Here is a 6,428-nt window from a genome sequence, read left to right as displayed (position 1 = left end):
TGATTTGGTGGTTAGCCAAGAGTTACTAAGGTGAAAATGCACAAGAAAACCCACGCACAATGGAGCAAGTAAAATGGTAGTTGCTGTAGAAACCACCATTTCTGTCCAGAACAGAAAATATTTTCTGTAGCAAAAATATTCCAAAAAGTGATGAAATATTTTTGCTCAGGAAGGTGCCCTAGGGTTCAAAGAATATTTGTGAATTATCTCAGATTTTTTTGGGCCATAAAGATTAGGTTTGCTTTGGAGCATACTGATCTGGCTAGGGTTTTTGAGAGAAAATGAATATTTTTCATTTAAAAAATTATTCCAAAGATTATTTTGGAGTGGATCAGAAGGGGAATGATGATTAGAGAGGGAAATGGAGCACTTGGGTGAAAGCCAAGAGTACCCAAGTGTTTAAGTCCATATGAAAAGATTCAAAAACTCCAAGTTTCAAATTTAATCCAAATAAAAATCAAGCAAATGAGAGAGGGCAAAAACCAGGCTGTCACAAACCTCCCCCACTTAGAATGAATCTCGTCCTCGAGATTCGGTTGCTTGGGAAAACCACTCTGGATAATGTGACTGTAGAAATTCTTCCCGCTCCCAAGTTGATTCTGACTCTGTGTGATGCTCCCACTGAACTTTGTAAAATTTCCTTACTTTACTGCGAGTGACCCTTTCCATCTGATCCAAAATTCTGAACGATCTCTCTTCATAAGTTAAATCATTTGCCAACTCTACCTCAGCCATAGCAGTCCTTTTCTCAGGCGGGGATATGCATCGTCTCAATTGTGAAACATGAAACAGGTTGTGCACGTCTGCCAACTCAGCGGGTAGTTCTAATTCATATGCAACAGTACCTACTCGAGACATAACCGGGAATGGACCAATAAATCTGGGGCCAACTTTCCACAAGTCTGCAATCTCTTGACTCCTTTCATAGGAGTGACTCGGAGGTATACGTGCTCTCCGGGTTCAAAACTTATCTGTCGGTGCTTTGCATCATAATAACTTTTCTGTCGAGATTTGGCCAATTGCAATCTGTCTCTGATTTCCTTAACTTGTTTCTCAGCTTCCATCATGAGATCTGTTCCGAAGATACGGCTATCTCCAGTTTGAGACCAATTTAAAGGAGTGCGGCACTTACGGGCATACAGAGCTTCATATGGTGACATTTTCAGACTGGTCTGGAAGCTGTTGTTATAGGAAAACTCGGCATATGGCAAACAGTCTTCCCATTTGGGTCCTTGGGCTAAAGCACAGGCTCGCAACATATCTTTGAGTATTTGATTTACCCTTTCTGTCTGTCCATCCGTCTGAGGATGATATGCAGTACTATATTTCAGTACTGTCCCCAAGGCTTGATGGAGGCGTGACCAAAAAGCGGAGGTAAACAGGGAACCTCGGTCGGAAGTGATAGTTCGGGGTACTCCATGCAGACTGACTATTCTGGATACATACACTTGTGCAAGTTGATCTGCTCGGTATCTGGTGCTGATCGGGATGAAGTGAGCAACCTTGGTTAGGGTGTCCACTATGACCCAGATTGCATCATTGCCTCGCTGAGTCTTAGGCAATCCCGTAATGAAATCCATACAAACGTCATCCCATTTCCATTGTGAAAACTGGCAGCGGTTGGAGGATTCCGGCTGGCTTCTGATGCTCTGCCTTCACCTTGTTGCATATGTCGCAACAGGCTACAAAATAGGCAATGTATTTCTTCATTCCATCCCACCAGAATATTTGTCTAAGGTCCTCATACATTTTCGTACCTCCCGGGTGAATGGAATATGAGGATTCGTGTGCTTCTGACAGAATTTTCTTCCTTAAATCCGGTTGATTGGGTACACAAATCCGTCCATGGAATCGGAGGGTACCGAATTTTTCCTTGAAGAAATTTGGGGTCTGTTCTGCCATCTGGCCCTGGGCACGTCTTTGCAGCTTGGCGTCAGCTAGCTGGGCCTTGTGGATCTCTATCTCAAGTGTGGGTGTAACTTCCAAAATATTAGCAAGGCCAGCATCCACTATGACCAAGTTGAGCTGAACGATCTCCTCTTGGAGTTCGGGCGGCAAGGATCTCAATATGACATTTAAGCTGACGGGCTTTCGACTGAGTGCATCGGAAACTACGTTGGCCTTGCCCGGGTGGTAATTTATTCCAAGGTCATAATCCTTGACCAACTCTAGCCATCTTCGCTGACGGAGGTTTAAATCTGGCTGAGTGAAGATGTATTTGAGACTCTTGTGGTCGGTAAAAATTTGGCACCGTTTTCCAATGAGAAAGTGTCTCCAAATTTTTAATGCATGAACCACCGCAGCCAATTCCAAATCATGAGTAGGATAATTTCCCTCATGGGGTCGTAGCTATCGCGATGCATATGCTACTACCTTGCTGTCTTGCATAAGTACGCAACCAATATCTTGCCTAGAGGCGTCACAATACACATGAAAACTGCGATAAATGTCTGGAAGAGTCAATACAGGTGCGGTTGTCAGACGTATCTTTAACTCATTAAAACTTTTCTCACAGTCCTCTGTCCATTCAAACTTCTTATCCTTTTTGAGCAGCTCCGTCATGGGTTTAGCAATCTTGGAAAACCCTTCAATAAAACGACGGTAATATCCAGCCAATCCGCGAAAACTACGGATCTGCGTCACAGTCGTGGGCGGCACCCAATCAAGCACATCCTTTACTTTGCTCGGGTCCAGAGCTATACCTTCAGCGGATAGTACATGTCCGAGAAACCCAACTTGCTTGAGCCAAAATTCGCATTTACGGAATTTGGCATATAGCTGATGGTCGCGGAGTCGTTGTAGCACTGCTCGGAGGTGATCCTTGTGCTCTTCTTCACCCTTGGAGTAAATGAGGATGTCATCAATGAAGACTACCACGAATTTGTCGAGGAAGTCCATGAATACTTTGTTCATCATATGCATGAAGAAAGCAGGGGCATTGGTGAGACCAAAGGACATCACGGTATATTCGTAAAGACCGTACCGAGTAGTGAATGCGGTCTTAGGAATATCCTCCTTTTTAATCTTGAGCTGATGATATCCGGTCCGTAAATCGATCTTAGAGAATACTTTAGCCCCACTGAGCTGATCAAACAGATCATCAATCCTTGGCAGCGGATATTTATTTTTGATAGTGACCTCATTCAGCTGGCGGTAATCTACGCACATACGGAGACTGCCATCCTTTTTGTCCACGAAAATAGCAGGTGATCCCCATGGTGAAGAGCTGGGACGAATATATCCTTTCTGGAGCAATTCATCAAGCTGTTTCTTTAGCTCCACTAATTCTGATGAGGGCATCTGGTAATACTTCTTGTATAACGGTGCAGTTCCGGCACAAGATCTATTGCAAATTCTAGTTCTCGATCTGGTGGCATACCTGGCAGTTCTTCTGGAAATACATCAGGGTACTCGCTGACCACAGGAATAAATTCCAATTCAGCCACAGCGGTGCAAACCAATTCTTGCTTGGGCATATTCTTGCGAGCGTAGAATTTGGTAGTGTGCCCATTCAGACTGGTCAAAGTGACCTCTCGGGTTGCGCAGTTTATGCAAACTTGATATTTGGTCAACCAATTCATACCCAATATAATATCCAACTTTTCAGACTCAATGATTATCAGAGAGGTTGGAAAGTAGACTCCGTTGATATTGATTTCCAGATCACGGCAGACCAGATTGCTCTTGATTATAGATCTCGGGCTTTGTACCAGCATATTTTTGCCCAAAAGCGTGCAAGGAAAGTTGTTTTGGGCAACAAAACTCCGAGAAATAAAAGAATGGGAAGCCCCAGAGTCAAATAAAATTACGGCAGGTATGTCATTAACAGAAAACATACCAATGACGACTTCTGGCTTCTCTTGGGCTTCATCGGCGGAGATATGATGCACGTGCTCAGTGAAGTTTTGCTAGGTTGGCCATGACTCCATAAAGTTGACTTGTGGCCTAATTAGGGCATTCGACTTGTTGTTCTTGGGGCACTGTCTGGCATAATGTCCGTTCTGCCCACAATTGAAGCAAGAATTATTGCGCTGACGCTCTTCATGTATTGGGTTGGTCACGACATTCTTGACTTGAGTGGTGGTCTTGTTAACATTCTGCTGCCAATTTGGCTTGTATTCCACCTGAGTCTGCTGCCAGGTACGAGCCTTTTGCACTGGTTGCCCATCCTTCTTTGGCTCAAACTTACGCTTGTTGTCGTTGTTAACAGGCCTATTATCTGCTATAAGCTTGTGCTCCCGTTCAGCAATGAAAGCCTTGTTCACCAGAGTTTGGAAATCTGGGAAATCAAGCATACTGAGAGTACACCGGAGTTGCGGATTTAGGCCTCCAAGAAATCTGTCAATCTTACTTTCTTCGGTGGCCACGTCATAAAGAGAGTAACGGGCAAGATGATTGAATTTTTGCAAATATTCAGCCATAGACTGATTTCCTTGGACGAGTGCGAGAAATTCACGCTGCTTGGTCTTCATAACTCCAGTAGGGATATGATATTTTCGGAACTGATCCTTAAACTTTTCCCATGTGATTTCCTCATCAACCGGCCACATGGCTTTTGTATTTTCCCACCATATGGCAGATGCGCCTTCAAGGTAATGAGTTTCAAATGGAACTTTATCATTTTCTTCAGTACGAGCAATCTCAAGCTTTTTCTCAATGGTGCACAACCAATCGTCTGCATCCAATGGGTCAACAATCTGACTGAAACTGGGTGGCTTGGTCCTTTGAAAATCTGACAGCTTTGAGTGATGACCGTTCTGATTTCCATTCTGTCCAACCATAGCTTGCACACTCCTTAATATTTCGATCAGATCGTTGTTCCTTCTTTCCTCAAACATACGCAGAATTTGCTTGGTGGAGGGCGAATTTGGCGGTGGAGGTGGTGGCGGAACTTACGGTTCGGGAGAATGTCCTGCTTGTCGTGCGGAACGACGAACAGGAGTTCCCTCACGAACGTTGCTACTACTGCCTCCCCGTGTCATCCTATGGTGGATTTTCCCAAGACAACGCAATCGAGATGAGAAACATCCAAGAATAAAATTGGGGAAAAGCCATCAACAAATCCCGGAAGAAAACAAAAAAGCGAAGAAAATACGGCAAATAAAGTCCCAACATAATTATACATAGACTCATACATGAAAGATAAACAACATGCCAGGTTCAACTACTCTCATACATGCAACGAAACATCATGACTCATACGACTACATCCATACATCATCCGGACGACTGCGAATACTCAAAGATACTACTGCTCTGCTGGAGCTGCGGTGTCCTCCCCTGAAGCGGTCTCGGATCCCGAACTGACGTGGTTAACGGAAACCTCCGGGTTAAAGGTAACACGACGCCGCTGCCTCGAGGGCTCTCCCTCAGGGGCAGGGGTAGGATGAAGCATCGGGGCTACAGGAGTAGCGAGAAGTGAAACCCACTCGGCAGGAGTACTGAGAGGATTCACGGCTGAGACGCCCGTGCTACTCGGAGGAGTAACCGGCGAAATAGGGGAACTAGAACTGGATGGAATATAAGGGGTAAATCCCATAGAAGATGGAGTAGTGGTAGATCTAGTAGTGACTAAAGCAGCGACTAAAGCAGTACGGGCACGAGTCAGCTCTCGAGCCAGCTCGTGGATCATAAGATAGCTAGCAGTGACATAACGAGCAAGATGGCTAGCAATGCTATCAGACTCCGGATCAATGATAGGGAAACGGACACGACCGTTGTCGTGCAGAGATGGGTAGTAATAGAAACATGCGTGGTTCTGCATTCGAACCTCGTTGTAGCGAAGCTCGACAAGGACCTCGAATGCAGCAAACTGGACAGCCTGAGAAGCGGTGGAGGCGTAACCGCTCCGAGAAGTACGAGTGTAAGAGCTGGAATCGGAACTAGTGCATAGAGTGACCACTGCGTGATACTCATACACTGAATCGGCTAGATGCTCCTGGTACACACGATAGACTGGGTCATCTCCGAGAGGGTACAGCCGACGCCACACGTTGCGAAAGAGGTGCGGTGACGTGTACGGCATCAGCTGCAACTGGCACGGATACGGCACTGGAGCCATCTACACCCACAACCATTAGCAGGTTAGCATAAAAAATTATAAACCAACTGCATGCAATGCAACAACCAGCAAAAATTACTACCGGCACTCAACTTAAACTCGTATCTAACGTCCAGTTAACATGTCGTAGTCTAGCGTGGCCTACAGTCAGCGCGGCTCTGATACCAAGCGTTGTGGCACCCCGGCTCAGAGCGACCGGTTTACCATGCATTGCCAGCCCAGAGACCATGTCTTCTGGCAACACACAACATCTTGGTACAGAAAACAACCACTTTATTGATGCTAGCAGAACAGAGTTTATATTACAACAGTTGTCGAGGCCAAGCGGCACACCCGGTGCGGCTGAACAATATGTACATTATTTAGT

Source organism: Aegilops tauschii, chromosome 2 (assembly GCF_002575655.3).
Source record: "Aegilops tauschii subsp. strangulata cultivar AL8/78 chromosome 2, Aet v6.0, whole genome shotgun sequence".
NCBI classification, from domain to species: domain Eukaryota; kingdom Viridiplantae; phylum Streptophyta; class Magnoliopsida; order Poales; family Poaceae; genus Aegilops; species Aegilops tauschii.
Note: the sequence above shows the minus strand (reverse complement) of the source record.